The sequence below is a fragment of the Apteryx rowi genome, unplaced genomic scaffold, assembly GCF_003343035.1.
Source record: "Apteryx rowi isolate R43461 unplaced genomic scaffold, aptRow1 scaffold_59, whole genome shotgun sequence".
Taxonomy (NCBI): Eukaryota; Metazoa; Chordata; class Aves; order Apterygiformes; family Apterygidae; genus Apteryx; species Apteryx rowi.
Genome location: NW_020450860.1, coordinates 1230057 through 1246369, shown reverse-complemented (window position 1 = coordinate 1246369; position 16313 = coordinate 1230057). Strand labels below are relative to the sequence as shown.

The window sequence follows — 16313 nt, the reverse complement described above, 5'->3', positions numbered from 1 at the left end:
CGGCGCTGCCCTCGGTCTCCTTCCCCCTCCGCCGCCGCGGCCCTTTCCCGCCGGCCCGGCTTGGCGGGGCAGGCGGGAGCAGGGAGGGAGGCCGGGGCGAGGAAGAGGAGCGCCGCCCGCCTTCCTCGCGGCGCTGCCCGAGCCCCCGGCCCCCGCCCGGCGACCTCCGGCGGGTCGCGGGCAGGGGCAGGGGCAGAGGCGGCCGCGGGGCTGCTTCGCCGAGGGAATCGCCCATGTTTCCTGCCCCCTTCGAGATCCGGGCTTCGCTCCGCGGTGGCTCCTGCACGCCGGCTCGCCGCTGCTGCGGATGTTTTGTCCAGGTGTTACGTCCCCCAGCACCTAAGCACAGCACGGGACAGTCCGCATCACTGTTTCCTAATCAAAACCTTTTTTTTTCCCTTTCATTTTTTCCCCCTTTTTGAATCAGTATCGTCAGAGGGTTAAAGAAACTTAAATATAGCTCTGCACTGCTTTGGTCTTGTCCTCGAGTGTGTTTATGTATCTGTTTATACTCAAGATCCTTAATAATATCGCACTCTGTGAAATGAGTGTTGTGCAGGTACAAAGCATGCTCCGAGGTGATTTYGTGGCACAGCTGCACACATTAGCTTTGTGGGTGAGCCATTATAAAAGATAAACATTTTCTTATCCCCGGCTTGGAAAAATAAGGAAGGATCATCATAATTTTTGATTTGTTAGTTTGATCTAAACTAACTAACCTGGATGATGTACAAAAACTACTCTGGCAACCTCTCATTTGACTTTTTTCAATGTGTCTGTGTAATTACTTAAAGAAGAGTGCTGGCAAAAGGTCCTGAATCATCAGCTCGTATCTGGCAGGTTTTCTTCCTCAGTGTACTGTGTCAGGAGTATTCTTTAATTATTTCTTTTTTTCCCCTTTCAGAATTAAGACAATCTTAAGTGCTTGGGAAAGATAATGATCTGCCAGAAGGTACTTCTCGCCTGTACAGATCATGTCTATTTGATCACTGTCCTTGCTGCAAGAACTGCTGAATTTTGTGTATTGGATGCTCTTAAACTGGGAGCCCTAAATGTTTCTAAAGGCCTCACGCAGAGGGTACCCCCACTTGCTGACAGCCGTCAGCATTTAGGCCAAGAACCAGAGGTGAAAGGTTCCTTGAACCAGGCAGCTCCATCTCCCTTTAGATACGCACATGCTCCAATATGCACATCATCTTAACAACAACAAATACCCTAACTAGATCCTAGAAAGGATAGACCTTGAATTTTTTTTCCCCTGAGGGGGTAGAAGTCACTGAACCAGTGACATAAACTTCAGTTTATGTGGAACGTGTTTCTAGCAGCTACATGTTAGAAGATGAACTCATTGCTGATGTGAATTGAAGCGATAGTGTCTGTGAGTGTACAGGCCACTGCGCTTCTGCTCCTGCCTTCTTGTCAGCAGCATTCCCTCCCTATCTGGAGAAAGCAAGCAATGTTTAGAAATCATCCTCACAATCCGGTGGTTAACAGTGGAATTTGCAAGATAATTGCCACTGTATTTGCTGCTGCTTGGCAAAGTTGTGAACAGCAACCAAGTCTGATACTGCAGCTGTTTGGAGAAGATCTGTAAAAAAGACCATGAGGAACCTCGTTCTGTCCCACGCTGCTGCTTTTTGGCAGGTTTGGAGGTGTGGGCAGAAGGGCATAACTCTTTCTAAGCTCTGTTGACTGAGTAGCGAGTTTCTAATTTGTAACATTTCTTCTAGCCGGTATAGTTATCCCCCATTTCTGCTGGTCTGTGGGCGATTATGTACTTTACCATCCTTGTCAATCTGGAGCGCAGACCTCTRTGAAAAGCAGAATATAGTGCCACAAGCAGCATCAGTCCTTTGACCATGAACTTCTAGCTGGGAATCTCACGTTTAAGCGTGATGAATAAAGATGGGCAGCGTCTTGCTGAAAAAACCTGGATCCTTCTGCTAGTCAGGATTGGAGATACATACATGTTCCTTTTCTAGGTCCTTAATACAAGACACTACTGAATTCTTGCTCCCTGCTTCCACTTGCTGTTAGCAGCCTTTTGGTACTGGTTTGGTCTTCAGCTGGTTGAACTTGATAATTGTTTTAGGCCTTGAAAACGTAGAACCCCATAATGCCAGTTGTTACTAACTTCCATATCAATGTGGTAAGTTTAAGGAAAATCTTTTTCTTGCCAATTCAGGCTAATACTGAGGGAAGGAAAAGGTGTTTCTCTTTCTGTGAGTATCAACTGTAATTAAGATTTTGCAGGCCAAATCATGCCTGCAGTGTCAGTTCTACAATTCCTTTGCATTAATTTTCTGTCCTTACATGCTTGTCCAATCTTACTTGCTTTAGGTAGGCAACAAAAAGCAGAAAGCTTGTGCAGTTAGAATCTAGTTAACGCTTCTGTTGGTGATGCACGAACAGGAAACTTAAACTAGATGTGAAGTGTGGTTGTACACTGTGAAAGAGCAGTGCATAAATGGCAGTTTCTTATTCCACTGTTGTGCTCCGTGAGTGCTGTTGTCATCCTTCAGAGACAAAGAGGAATTTTCCCTAATATTTTAATACTGTAAACGCTGCTGAGCTTGTAAAGATTCGAGAAGAGGGGAATAGTCAGTTACCTGTGGTTTACCCAGTTAGTGAGGGTTTTTTTCTGAGAGATATGGGTAATCAGAATTTAAAAAATAGTTTAAACTGTTGTAATATACCTTTATTTTACTGTTTTACCTTCATTTTCACTAAAATACTAAAGTCTTGACCTTCAAAGTATCAGTGATAGTGGATATGTGTTTGCTTTTGCCAGAGCTTGGCTTCACTGTTGCTTGGTTTTCCACAATATGTTGAATCAYTGTTGGGAAGTTTGTTCAAAAAATATTAAAACAGTATATATGTTTTTTCCTTTCTGAGACCTACACAATCTTTGCAATCAATCTGTGCAATCTCAGGACACGGAACAAAAATAAAGTGCTGCCTTCCTGTGGCTTTTTCAGCAAATCTAGCTGCAAGCATGATTACCATTACTTCCATAGCAAGGCCCAGTTTGGTTGGAACTTATCTACTAAAAGTAACAGCTTCAGTCAATCTAATTGCTTGTTCCTCCCTGTATAAGTGACACTGTCTGGCTTTGTCTGTCTTGCCTGGGACACAGTTCCTGTGACTTCTTTACCAAGCATGTATGTACAGAATTAGCACTAAAAGAAGGCTGAATAACTAATAGGGAAACTTCATTGCTCAAGCAAGTAGTCAGGAACATACGCTGATTTGTGTGGTCTCTAGGTAATAGTTATCTAATAAAGTCTGACTTAAGAGCACAAGTTAATAGAAAAAAATATGGAAGTACTAGAGAACTCCTTGGCAGGGGCTTGGTGGCAAAGTCGCACAGCAGTAAACTGGAGGGTGAGTGGTGTGTAGCAAATGCGCTTGGGATCCGGGAGCACCTGACTGTTAAACAACTGATGAATTAACTTCTGCATCCAAGTTTCTTCCTGGAAGAAAGAATTTGCTTTTTAATTTGGATTCTGAAAAGCCTCTGGGTTTTACAGAGTGATTGTGACCAGGGGTGGGCTTCAAAACTTGTCTGGGAAGCTGTAAGACAAGGAAGCCATCCCTTTGCCAGGTTCCTAGTAGCATGGAGACACTAGAGTAAAAACATCTTCAGTATTCAGTTGTTCTGCCTTACTTGGTGGTGGTTGCACGAGTGACTCCCACTGCTTCAGTCTGTGGAGCAAAAGTGACCTAGTGGCTGGGGCGTTACTGTCATTCACTAGATCTGGGTTCAGTTTCTTGTTTTGTCAGACTCCCGAGAACTTTGGAGAAGTTCTTTAAGATCTCTCTGTGCTTCAGCTTTTTTCCCTGCAAAGAAGTAGTAGTAATACTGCTTCACAGAGTGCCAAGGTGATAAATGCATAAAACTCTACAGAAACTGGATGTTGCGTAGGCCCCAGTGGTGAGAGAAAACGTTCCCAGGTAAGGCTGAGAACTTAATGTAGTAGTAATGACTATTAGTCTTAATTTCATTCTCTTCTTGTTGGTGGAAATACAGTAGTACACAGTAGAAATAATTTCACACTGATTCACAAAGATGCATGCTACATATTAGGTGCTTAACATTTTGAAGATTACTTCCAGTTGTAAGTGGTTTATAAAAAAGAAGTTCTATTCTAATTTAAAACTTTTAAGTTCTTCAAATTCCTCCAATGCATTCAAGAAAAATATCCTCCTTGCTGTCAAGCACAGAAGAAATCTCAAGTAATACCACATGCAACATATTTTTGGAAACTTCTCATATAGAATGTTGCATTCTCTACATATTCCTTTATGTGTTAAAATTGCAAAACATACATTTGGATTTCATGCTTCAATTCAGATGAAAGTATTAAACAAGTCTTGCAAGGATTGCTAGTATAATGGCAAAAGCCCAGAGATACTGTGGTTTGTGCGATCCCTAACTGTACAAAGCCTTAAAATGTGACTTCGATTAAGGACTGCCTCTTTGTGCACTTTTCTTAAAACGTGCCAATCTGTGTTCTTATTGAAAAGTACTGATACTATTGTTAATTCTCACTTCTTAAAAGTGATGAGAGATTGTGGAAGAAATGTACTGGGATACTGTGTGAGAGAGAGGCAGAAATACTCTGAGATAGTCATAATTGCAGAAGTATCTCTGAATACTTATATCTTTAATTAAGCTTCATTAATCAGAGATACCTACAGTCGTATTGTGAAAGGATACCCTGACAATTAAAATTCTGAGCATGCAATTTAAATAACTTATCTGAATATGACTTATCAGATGACTTGCGATGTTTTGAAAACAAACCAGAGACTTCAAATTCCTGGTCGACCACAAATGAATTAGAACCATTTAGCTTCTCGTTATACAGCTTACAACCAGGTAGTTCTTAACTGATGATATGCTTTTGATATGTTTGCACATGCCTGTCCAATAATGAGAACTGTTCTAGATGTTAGTGATTAACTTGTTAGGAGTGTGGGATTCATGGAAGAAAATCAAATGTTGCTCGATGTGTTTTAATTTGAAAGAGAGAGCCATTAGCTGCCATGCATAACGCCCCAGTAATCCACAGTATACGTGTGTGTTGTTCACAATGTAGAGAAGTGGACATTACCATTTGCTTTTTAAGGAAAGCTGGTCTCCTTGCTTGGCATTTGTTTTCTTCTAAATAATTTTCATTTTCCAGTCAGTTTTGAACTTCTGCTTTCCAGGTGAAGGATTCCACAGTTATAGTTGCATTTGAAGAAAATAGTTACCACTAGCAGTGTTCAGAGCAACTAACTTCCTCATCGTGTTTTCTGTTTTCATAATTCAAAGGGAACTTTTAAAATATTGTTCTTTGAGTACTTACTGACTCTTAATTTATTGACACCTACCAGTGTTTAAATATGCTGACCTCAACCTTGGGAGGCAGCAAAGATACTGTACAGGCCTTTGAACCACCTTTTCTGGGCAAGTGTCTTAAAGCTTCTAAGTGTTAATATCCCTCTCCAAAGTTAGAGATTGGTTACAAGAATAGGAATCTATAGTATATTTAAAGAACATAAATGAATAAATGTGTTCTGTTAAATGTAAAGTTTATCTTCTCTTTAGTTTTGTCGAGATCATTTCTTAAAGAAACACAAGTTTGTGGCATAATGTTGATCAATGATATGTAAGTTGTGTTTTGGACGTTCAAAGCCTAGGATGGTAGTCTCCACACCAAATCAGTTAAGTGTTACCTTCCTCACTTTCAGATTTCTCCGGAAGACTTCTCTGCCATTAGATAATGAATAAGCTGAAGAGGAACTGAGCCTTCAGTTTATTAAACAAAAACATAGTCTCTTAACTCTTTGTTGTCCTCTTCTGCCCTTTTATCCTACTTGTTTTTTTCACCCATCTGTCATTTCTCACTTATCCATTCTTTAAGCTCTTTGGGCAGGGGTCAGTTCTTGATTAGTTCCCTGGGGTCTTGCATTATTTTTAGGGAATGCCTSTTATCAGAAATGCCTCCATTTTTAATTGTTAGATTAAGCATTCAGTTTTAAGAGAATTTAGTTTAATTCCGTTTACATTTTGTACCACTGTGTTCTGCTCTAGCCTGTGCTTTTGCAACATTAAAACACCCTGTTAACCTGCCAGCATCTTCTAGCACTGTAGTGATGCACAGTTTTATTTGAGTGCTGTGTTAGCCTGGAGACTGGTCTCGTGGAGGTAATGCCAATGTAGCCCCTCTTGTTCAGAAGCAGAAACAGTGTTGGGATTAGTTCTGAAGTTGCCATAAGAAATTCATCCAGTGTAAAAGGCAAAAGCAATAGTTTTCACTGCTATCATGTAAAGGAACTATTATCCTTCCATCTAAAAACAGCTCAAAATTGTGCTTCTACAGGGTTTCTCTCAAGTCAGTTGTGACTTGCAGTGCTAGGCTGTGTTACTGGTGGCATTGTTTGGCCTGGGTGTGCTAAACAATAGCCAGCCTGCAAACGAGAGGACAGAAGCGTTCACATGAAAATGCTTCGAACAAGCAAAGGAACCAGACTGCTCGGGAAAGGGGGAAGTCGGGGATAGGAGAAGCTAGCTGATTTCCAGTGTTACAGATAGTGCAACATAAAAGAAATAATACAGTGGGGAAAACAGATGTGAAAGAGAGAACTAGAAGTTTGTCTTGAAGTTTTTGCAGCAGGGTTAATTTAAGGTGCAGGTGTGTGGACAGGAGCGAGTTTAAGGCCCCCTCCATAGCTAGAGGACTAAAGTGGAGGTGGCTGATTTGTGCCTGTTTAGCTTTTGCTGATACTGGAGCTAGAAGTACCAGTGGGAACTAAACTGCTCTGCAGGTCAGACCTGGGACTGCTCTCACATGAGTTAACCCGATCCAGTAAGAGGCACAAAATATGTTACATTTTTTCCAAATTTACTCCAGAAGCCTGATGCACTGGGAAGCATTAGCAGTGAAAGAAAATGATCTGTACAGCAGAGAGGGTACAAATAAGCCTCTACTCTGTGTTTAACCCTTCACCATTTTACCTTTTTTGTTCCCTGTGTAGCCGTTAAAGCTGCGTCTAATTCTGTCAGGTTTGGAGTATTTAATCTGTATACACCTATATGTAAGTGTATAGCTTATGGTGCATAACTCTCAGGTTTCACTGTGAATCCACTTGAGGTAATGTAAGAGTATATTTATCACATAAATTGTTTTCACGTTAGGCCAATGTATTAGGAAATATTGGAGTTTCCACTATGCAGAAATAGGTAAATACTGATCTCTGTTACAATTATGGAGGTTCAGAAGGTACTTTTAGTCATAGTTTATTGCATCAGCATTAAAGTCAGTGTCTAATATTTCTTTAAAAGAAATCATCCAAGGTGGATGAAAGCAATTTCTGTTTGTTTTGCAGTTGGCAAGAAGAGTTTGTGGTTGCCAACCCACAGAAACTTTGTGCAGAAATATTCTCTTTAGATCAAAAATGCAACCTTAATGTATGCTGATGGAGAATTTTACATAGAGTATAAATATCTTAGTGACTTGCTCTTTCACTGAGAAAGAAAATGAGCATTCCAACCTTTCCAAATCTCTGGCTTCCCTGTAGCTGTGTCTTATAACACTGTGCTTTTAGATAGCAAAGAAACAACAGCAATGCATGACCATTTGCTAAGGAATACAAATGGGCTTGTAAGGCTTGTGTACTCTTTATGTAGGAAGCATTTATTCTAAAGAGAGGTCATTGTGCAGATAAGCTTCGTAAGCACAATGCAATAAAGAGATTAATAACTAATGCCAGATAGAGCAGGGAAATCTGAGTTGCATTAAACCTTGCAGAGAGTGGGGAATATATGAATTGGAGAATTGTCCCCTTTGAAATGCCTTTTTGTACAAATCGTATTATCATATCAAAAGTGACTGGTGAAGGAGTCCTTTCTAAAAAAAGGCCTGGAGAAAACTGGATCATGCTAGATGCAGAGCTTTTTCACTTGACTTCACAAAGGTGAGGAAGAACTGTGGGGGGAAAAACAGAGTGGCAAAGGAGAAACAGAAAGAAACAGAAAGCCAGTGAGTAATTGAGAATAGTGCCTGCCACAGCTCAGTTTCATGTCTTTCAGGTGGTGAGTAATAGCGTACCTTACTAAGAACCCCAAATTGTGAAGCCTAGTCTCTTTCAGAGAAGGGGGTGGATTTAGACTGTTAACTCCTTAACAGCCTCCAGTGCACACGCTACAGGCAGTGCTTCCTACCAGCCTTTCGATGGCTTCTGCAAGAGCTGGTGACACCTCGTCTTCCTCCTTAAGCCCTGTACTGGCAGTTGTCTCACCACTGAGTAGAGAGGAGCATAACTCTAGGCAGAGCAGTGTGAGCAAGTTTAAAATAAGAGAACGAGAGACACAGCAGGAATGAGAATGACTCCTTCCATTGAAGATATGCTGCTTTTGGAAAATAATATAGTGTCTCTGACCATAGAAGGTTTTTGGAGATGGCTGCTGTTTCTTCTAAGGACAAATTTTGATTCCTTGGTCTGTGCTCTTATTACCTTCAAGTTTGGCTTAGCTTGTGTTCTTCCCCTTGGGAAAAGCGTACAGAGATCAACCCACAAATTATTCTAACTAGCAGCCTTACTGGTGCCTCTCTGAGCATGCCTTAGGCTGAATGAATATGGTACCGTGTCTTGGAGATTGCTTCTGCTGTATCTTTGTAGATTGCCTTATTAAAGATAAGTAGTGTTTTGTTAATTATGTGGGGGGGGTTTTGATGTTACCAGCTCATAATCTGAGTATGGATGTTTAAGGATAAGTAATAACTTACATTTTTGGAAAAATGTCTCAAATGCTTATTTGTGGACCTGCTAATTCATACACCGCAAAGAAATGCTTGTGTTGAGCAGTTTTGCAGTGGAATCTATATTTGTGATGAGTTGAAGAAACCATCCTAAGCTGCCCTGAACACTGAGAAGGAAATCAGATTGTTTTAGAGAATTAGTTGCAGAAGTGGACTTAAATACTACCGTGACAAATTCTGTGGGAGAGAAAAGCACATTAATGTAATAAAATAGGTAACACATGTAGGGAATAAATACAAAATGAAAGCCTGCAAACAAAATCTAGAGTAAGGATAAGGCAACATGAAGCTCTTTTGGCCTGCTGAAGCTGAGAGACGGCGCGTGCTGTTTTATGGAGGTCTGCGTGCTTCCCATCTGGTGAGTGACCAGACAAAACAGGAGAACCATCTGCCTTCCAGCTGGTCAGTCAGGAGGTGCCTACTGGGAGGCTCRCACATTCCGTTGTGGAGAAGGAGCCTGTCAGCCCCTGCAACCCAAAATGGGAGATGAGGTTTACCGGGAAAATGTAGGAAGAAAGAGAAAAAGAGGGAAAAGAGGATAGCATAGAGGGTCATTCTGTCCGTCATCCAAAACTTTGTGTTATCTACCTGTTTATGTGAGGGTGCGTCCTTGTTCTGGGTCCTCTGAGCAAGGATTGATGGTGTAAAAAGAGTACTTGTCAGTAACATATCATCTTGCATCCATTTGTCTAACCCGTGTTAGTTAATGAGTGGAAATCAGCATAAAAGAAAATGCACAGAAATCTCAAACTAGAATCCTAAATTCTGCTTTCCTAAGAGCAAAAAAATTATTAAAAGAAATAGGATCTGAAATGTGTTACAGAAAAAGATTACTAGCAGCTAGGCAAACAGTAAGTGCTGTAGTGGAGCAAGACAAAAATGGCGTATTGCAAATTTGACACGGTTCACTTTAAAGGGGATATATCTGTTAAGGAAGATAGACTTCATTATTGTTTTATGCATAGCTTATGAACTTCTTATAACCTGCTTTAAACTTTTTTGAAAATGTTTAGATTTAGATAATGTTTAGATAACAACCCTTAATATTCAGGAGATCTCCTAACCTTAGTTTCAAAGACTCAGTCTGGGATTTTTTGTTTGTTTGTTTTCATAGTGAGTCATTAAATCATAAGAACCAGAAGGATTGCTGTGAAAGTCAGCACGTTCTGCTTTCTTTCTGGCTTGGTATGGGAAAGGAGTGGAAGAGTGTCTGACCAGTTCAGAGGTACCCTGAACGGGATGAGATGAAAGTCCTAAACCTTGCTAGGGACAGAGCCAGTTCAGTTCCTAATGAGTATTACCTCAGGGCAAGGACAGAAATAGAAATTAGGTTTTATTTTTAGCACCAGTCTCGTCAGGGCATATTGGAAACCTGATCAGTGAAGGGAAGTGCCGTCATACTCAGTGCAAGGGAAGCACCATCATACTTGTGTTGTTAGCTATGTTATGAGCTAAAAGATATTTGAAATAAATGGGATAGTTTGTTTTATCTGGCGTCTTGCCTCAAGTGGTGACCGGTTTTTGATGCTTTGGTTGGTTTGGTTTGTTCATAGTATACTTGACCAGATACATAATGTTAAATGGGGATGAAGGTTCAGTAGGAAAACTGCTTCTCAAATCATCTAATCATTTTATGTTCCAAATAGCCCTATTTTATAATGCATGAATGCAAATATTATTATTGACCAGATGGGGCCTGTACTGTTACTGATTTTAGCTGCAGTATTTAAAGGCAGACTACTCTACAATAAGCACACACATTGAGCTGATCACAAATGATAGTTTTGAAACCTCTAGTGACTGCTGTGGCAGGGGATGGAAGCTCAGAATAGAAATGAAATTTAGTTTAGCTCTAAGATATTTTTTTCTTCTCCAGGAAGATTGCTGAATATCTCTGTGAATGCATCCCCCAGTAATAAGGCAAATGACATGGGCTGCAGTGAAATGGCTGTTAACTAGTTTTCCTTTCTGGGTATTGTCATTGATTAGGGAAGTATTAGGCTCATTTTACAGAGATAGATCGCTTTTRTGTACAATTCTTTTCAGTGAAGCTTCACTCCATAGCAGATGACAATGTTCATTACAGAAAACTGTACTAAAAAAATTGTAAGCGTCCTGTGCCAAAGAATATTTAGAAGTGTTGAAAGTTAAAATTTCTTTATTCATATTACAGCAAAATAAAAACAGTGTGTTTTTTAAAGGTTGCACAGTACGATAGCATGCTATTTCATTTTCTTGTACAGCAGTAGAATGTTGGTTTTGAAAGATCACAAATAAATGTTTATCTTAAATTTACCATAGAAATCAGAAAGGCTGTTAAACTCTTCTGTTGAGCTGAGACTTGGTGAACTTGTGAAGTTCAGTCACATATCTTGGGGATGCATCAAATATGATGACTGTTCCCTTTTTAGTAATCTTTTGTTTAAATCCCCAGTTCACTTTTAATTCTAACTTTCTGTGGTAGTGGTAGTTACTTCCTTGTAACCTCACTCCTAGTGCCTTTAAATCTGTTACTTTCGAATTTGTAAGCATGTTGCTTCTATTCAAATTCTGGGACACTGAAGCAGTAAACAAATATTTTAACTGACATGCAGAATACTTTTGCTAAGTATTAGAAGACTTTTTCCCCCCCCCTGTGTCCTTTGCAAGTTGTAATGCTTCTCTAACCTACTTTGCTGTTCTTCTRTAGAATCTCAAGTAATTTTTTTCAGCCTTAGTTATATTTTTAAGATGAACTAATTGCCTTGCAGATATGACACATTTTTTAAGTTGACACTTTCTCATCATGAACATTATTCAAGTATTTGTTTCTTTTTTTAAATTAATAAATACATAATCCCATAAATCCATTGTGACTGGTTTGTTCATCAAGATTTCTAATAATAAAATACTTCTGCAAGTAAAATAAGATTAATTTTATATCTCTTTAAATTACAACTTGCTTCTTACTGTAGCTTTGTTGCAAAAAATTGGATGTTTGACATTTCTGAGAGTTGAAGCAAAATTCTAGTGTTGGACTCGAATAAACCTGTTTGTGTGCAGGGCGAATTTATTCCATCGTGCTCCTTCCTGTCTGGGCTGCTCCGCATTGGCCCAGTCTACCTGTACCACCCCCCCCCCCCCCCCGTCCTTCCTCACCCACGCCCTCAGGGAGGCTGAAGAAAAGATGCAATTGGATTTCTGCATTTGTCTTAATTTTAAATCGTATTTAAAGTGGCTTATGTTCTTTTAGCCTTTGTGCTCTACAAAGGTGCCCTTGGACATAAATGTCCTGGCGATATGTTCTCGTTCTCAGAAAAACCTGCAATAGGCTGTGTTTTTTATTGCACTGTTTTCAAGTCTGGCTGGGTTCAGGGTATGTGACTGTGCAAACTTTGTTCTCTGGTTGATGCACTGAGCTGGATTCATATTTTTGTCTGTGCAGCGTGCTACATTGTACAAAATCAGCTTTGTGATTGACATTTTATGTACACAGTGAAATTATAATGTGCCCTCTTTTTTTAAGCTGTTCTCTTTGCCAATTGGTAATCTCACCATGTCGCAGTAGATCTGGTCTCTTACTTGTTTGAAAAGAGCCTCAGAGATGTAATGGAGAGAATTGAGGAAGACTTTTGTTTGGTGCTGCAATGAAAAATTAATTCAAGACATGGCAACAGCTGCGGGTGACAATTTAGAGTTGCTGAATAAGTATTGTAATCAGCATTTATCACTGCCATCACATGGGATTAAACACTTTGAGGTGATTGTTCTTGGGCACAGCCTTAGGGAGGATTATTACCATGACAGAACTAGTTGTCATGGAAATACATGAAGAAGAGAGACTCTTCCTTCCTCCTTTGCATTCTGTGCTACTCAGTTAAAGGAAAGGCTGAGATCATTGAGAAAGCTGTCTTCTTTTTCTTTAAATATAACACCAAATTATACTATTCATCCCTCATGTTATGCTTAAAATCACGGAACATTGTATGTTACTTTTGAGGATTGCCTTTTCTRTATAAAACAGGTGTTAACATTTTTTTTAATTATTATATTGTAGTTGATTGCAAATGTGGCTGCACTGCCTTGGTGTTGTGCCGTCTGGTCCATTCCGGTTTTGTGTTTGTTTGTATTTTTCTAAAAGTTTTTCTTAGAGTTAAGCTTTTCTAAGAATGCAAATGATTTCCCTGTGTCCGTCACCCGCAGTGACTGGACAGCGTTGAGGAGGAAAACACGTCACTTGTGGGAAAAACCCTCTCCCCGGTGGGGCTGTGCRGGAGCACGGGGCAGAGCAGGCTTGTGGGTTGCCCTGTCTGCTTTCTGTGTAACACTTCACCTTCACACCCTAGAAGGTGACTAATTAAAGTGAAAGCTGATACCAAAATAAAGAAAGATCTGTGCAAAGTGATACAGTAAATTGTCTTCCTGACTTTTTAATGGGTTTTGTTAATTAATGAAATTGGTACTGCCAGGATTTGATTTCTGCGCTGAGGCTTGYAGCCCCCTGCAGTTCACTGCACTCGCCTCGGTAAAACTTGGATAAGGTGAAAGAGTCGCTGCACGAATGCTCAAATTATTGACGTGGAGTCTCATTTATAATTATGATTCATTCCTACAGATCCAATTTTAGAAATACTTTCTAAGCATTCCTTAATGGTTTACTTTATACAGCTAATCCACTTTCTGTTTCATGTCATGAAGTAATGAAAGATCTTAAGAAAGCTTTCCCTGCTTGGGTCTCCGAAGAATATTATTTTACCAGTACTAACCGTCTATTATGTATGTGTTCAGCCTGCAAAAATAAGTGTGGTAGCAGAGAGCCTTTATTATTAACTATAAGTCAGGCTCTAAGTCTACTAAATGTTGTTTCTCTTCTTGCAAAAGTTCATTATTAAACAAGTTAGATTTTTTGGAAACTATATAGTCCTTGCCTATACGTTTCAAAACAAAAGGTTTTTTAACTATTGTTCTTATGAAAAAAAGCTGTACCAGGTCTGAAATCACATTTGCAAGTTTTGTCTCTCTCTTTCTCTCTCTCTCTCTGTCAAGAGAGAAAGATTAGTGTTTGAAATGAAATACAAATACACTGTAATTTCTAAAGGTTTTTTTTCTTGTTTGTAGGATGAGTAGTCCCAGATTTAGGTATATAATAAAAGGTTCTGCAGCCTTAAATAGATTTCAAATCTTTCTTTCATGGGATTTAGTTGTAGAGCATTTTTCTTAATATGGAATGACTCTTTCTCACAGTTGCTGCAGCCCAAGCCATAGCAGAAGAAAGAAGAAGCCAAAGTGCTGTTAGCCCTGTTGCAGTCCAGACCTCAATAAACATAAAGACAGCAACTAAACCAGGTATAATTATTGGTCATTGTTTGTAAGGAAGTACTGGTTTCACTAGGGAGAGTTGGTGGGGATGAATAAAACATCTTTTTAAAAGAAGTTTCATGCTCTTTCTTCAGGAGAGATCAGAGCATAAAGCACCTGGCATGCTTCATAGGTTTATTAAAGGTCTGGTTTTGATGACAGGTTTTGGTCTTGACTCACTCAGAGTTCATTTGCTAAAGTTGCCTATCTTTTCAGCAGGGCATAGCAATGAAGGTAAATTATTTTTTTGTGTGTTCTGTTCTGGCTACCAATTTGCTTCTGCCTGAAATTCAAGTTTTTATACCTACAAAGGCTCAAGAAGTCTTGGTTCTGCTTAGCCTGCAGACTAGCCTATCCTAAAGCACTTTAGTTTTGTCATGACAGGTAAACTCTCTGTTCCCAGATTGAGTTTTCCTGGATTCCTGTCTTTCTTGATCATAGGAGTTAACATGTGCAAGAATAAGGACCAGAACAGAATTTGGAATAAGTGTGTTTTCTTGCAACATGACTGACTTCTACTGAGGCTTCCTTTTGGATGTATTCATTGGGCCTTTTAATCTTGTGTCTACTTTCTGCTGCTCTTATTAAAGATACTGGATTGGTTGTTGTGAGGGAATGGAAAGGGGGAAGGAAGGGTAGTCAGCCTCTTCCAAATTTTACAGATGACATCTTTAATCTCTGTATAAAGTGTACAGAGCTTTGATGGTATGTATCTCTCTCAGGATGTTCCACAAACCTTTCAATGGTTTAGACTTACAACTACTTAATTTATTTAAGTTTGAATGTTCAAAATAACTGACAATTACCTGTCTTTAATTTTTTTTTGACAGTGATAGATGGTTCCACTCTAAGAACAGAAGAAAGACAAAGACTAGCCAGGGAGCGCAGAGAAGAGCGGGAAAAGCAAAATGGTATTTTCATTTTCCATTATAAATATAATTTCCTAAAATACTTGTGATAAAAGAATAATTTATTCTCTTATTCCCTGTTCTGTCACTTTTTCAGCTTGCTTGGGGCAAACAACAAGATCTGCTATTTGTCCCACTTTAGTGACGAACCTGAACGGGAAGTATTAGATTTGAGAGGAAAATATTCCAGAGATTCTTAGTTTCTTGAAGCTGTATGTCGCCTTCTCTTTCGTTTCTTAAGGACTGACAAGCAAATTTTGCCAATTTCTCACCAAATACCTTAACAAAAGCACTTCTGAAATAATACCTCTTAGCTTAGAACTGCTTCCTGAAGCCCTGAAGACCAAAGTTTGGGAAGCACTGGTTCAGAGAAAACCAGAAAAGTGGAATGGCTTGATTGCCATTGAACCCTACTTTTCTTGTTCCCTAGCAAACTGAAAAGACTCATGAATTGAAGTGTCAGCAGTATACACTTTATCTTAGCTAAGAATCAAAGACACGGAGAGGAGTATAAAACTCTTGCTCAGCTTTGTGCTGTTTGTGACATGAATCTCGGTGCGTATATGTGCAGCAAGGGTCACTGTATGCCCTGCAGTCCTGGTCCTCAGTCTCCCAGCTTGTGAGGACTAGTGTCTCCCTCTGGCCAGCATGTCTGTGTTTCTTAACATATATGCAAGGGCACATAGGAAGGGGAATGATTGTCTTATCCTTAGGTAGAGAGAGGATAGGACTGGGGCATATCTAGATTTGGAAGTACTTTTAGGTCTTGTATGTAGATAATGCCTATGCATGTTAATATAATAACCTAGTCTCTCAGTACATTTCTTCTGTCTAGCCACAGAACATGTCTCTGCTGTGTATTTAACCACTAGCATTTTGTCACAGGAGTTGAAGCTTCCTGTTAAACTGTACACAGCTGTTTCTAGGTGGAGAATAGCAACGCAATTATTCTGAACTCAGATATGGTAACTGCTGAGTTTTTCCATCTTCTTACTCAGTGCTTTACATCTTTTCATTATATCTTATTTTTAAAAAAATGAGAAACACAGCACAGAAAATTCTGCCCTTTGATACTCAGCTTACTATTAAGACTTTACTATTGTGATGGTAGGAAAAGTGTATGCATAACATAGCATGTATGCATATCCTGACATTCCTGTCTAGTCAGTAAAGTCTAATGGCAGAAGAGGTTCCAATTCGTGCCCGTCCTAGGGACAGAATTAAGACAACTCTGTAGTCACATGCAGTGTCATTCAAC

The 16313-nt window shown here is 39.7% G+C and overlaps 1 protein-coding gene across 1 annotated transcript in view; it reads left to right on the top strand.

The window, feature by feature from the left end:
• The first annotated feature begins 14038 nt into the window (after positions 1-14038).
• The window catches only part of MAP7D3 (MAP7 domain containing 3), a 33789-nt gene continuing 31514 nt past the window's right edge, over positions 14039-16313 (top strand). Inside the window, exons 1-2 of the mRNA XM_026082680.1 lie at positions 14039-14135; positions 14978-15058. The gene's annotated coding sequence lies outside the window, so the exon portion shown is untranslated. The remainder of the gene's footprint in view (positions 14136-14977; positions 15059-16313) is intronic.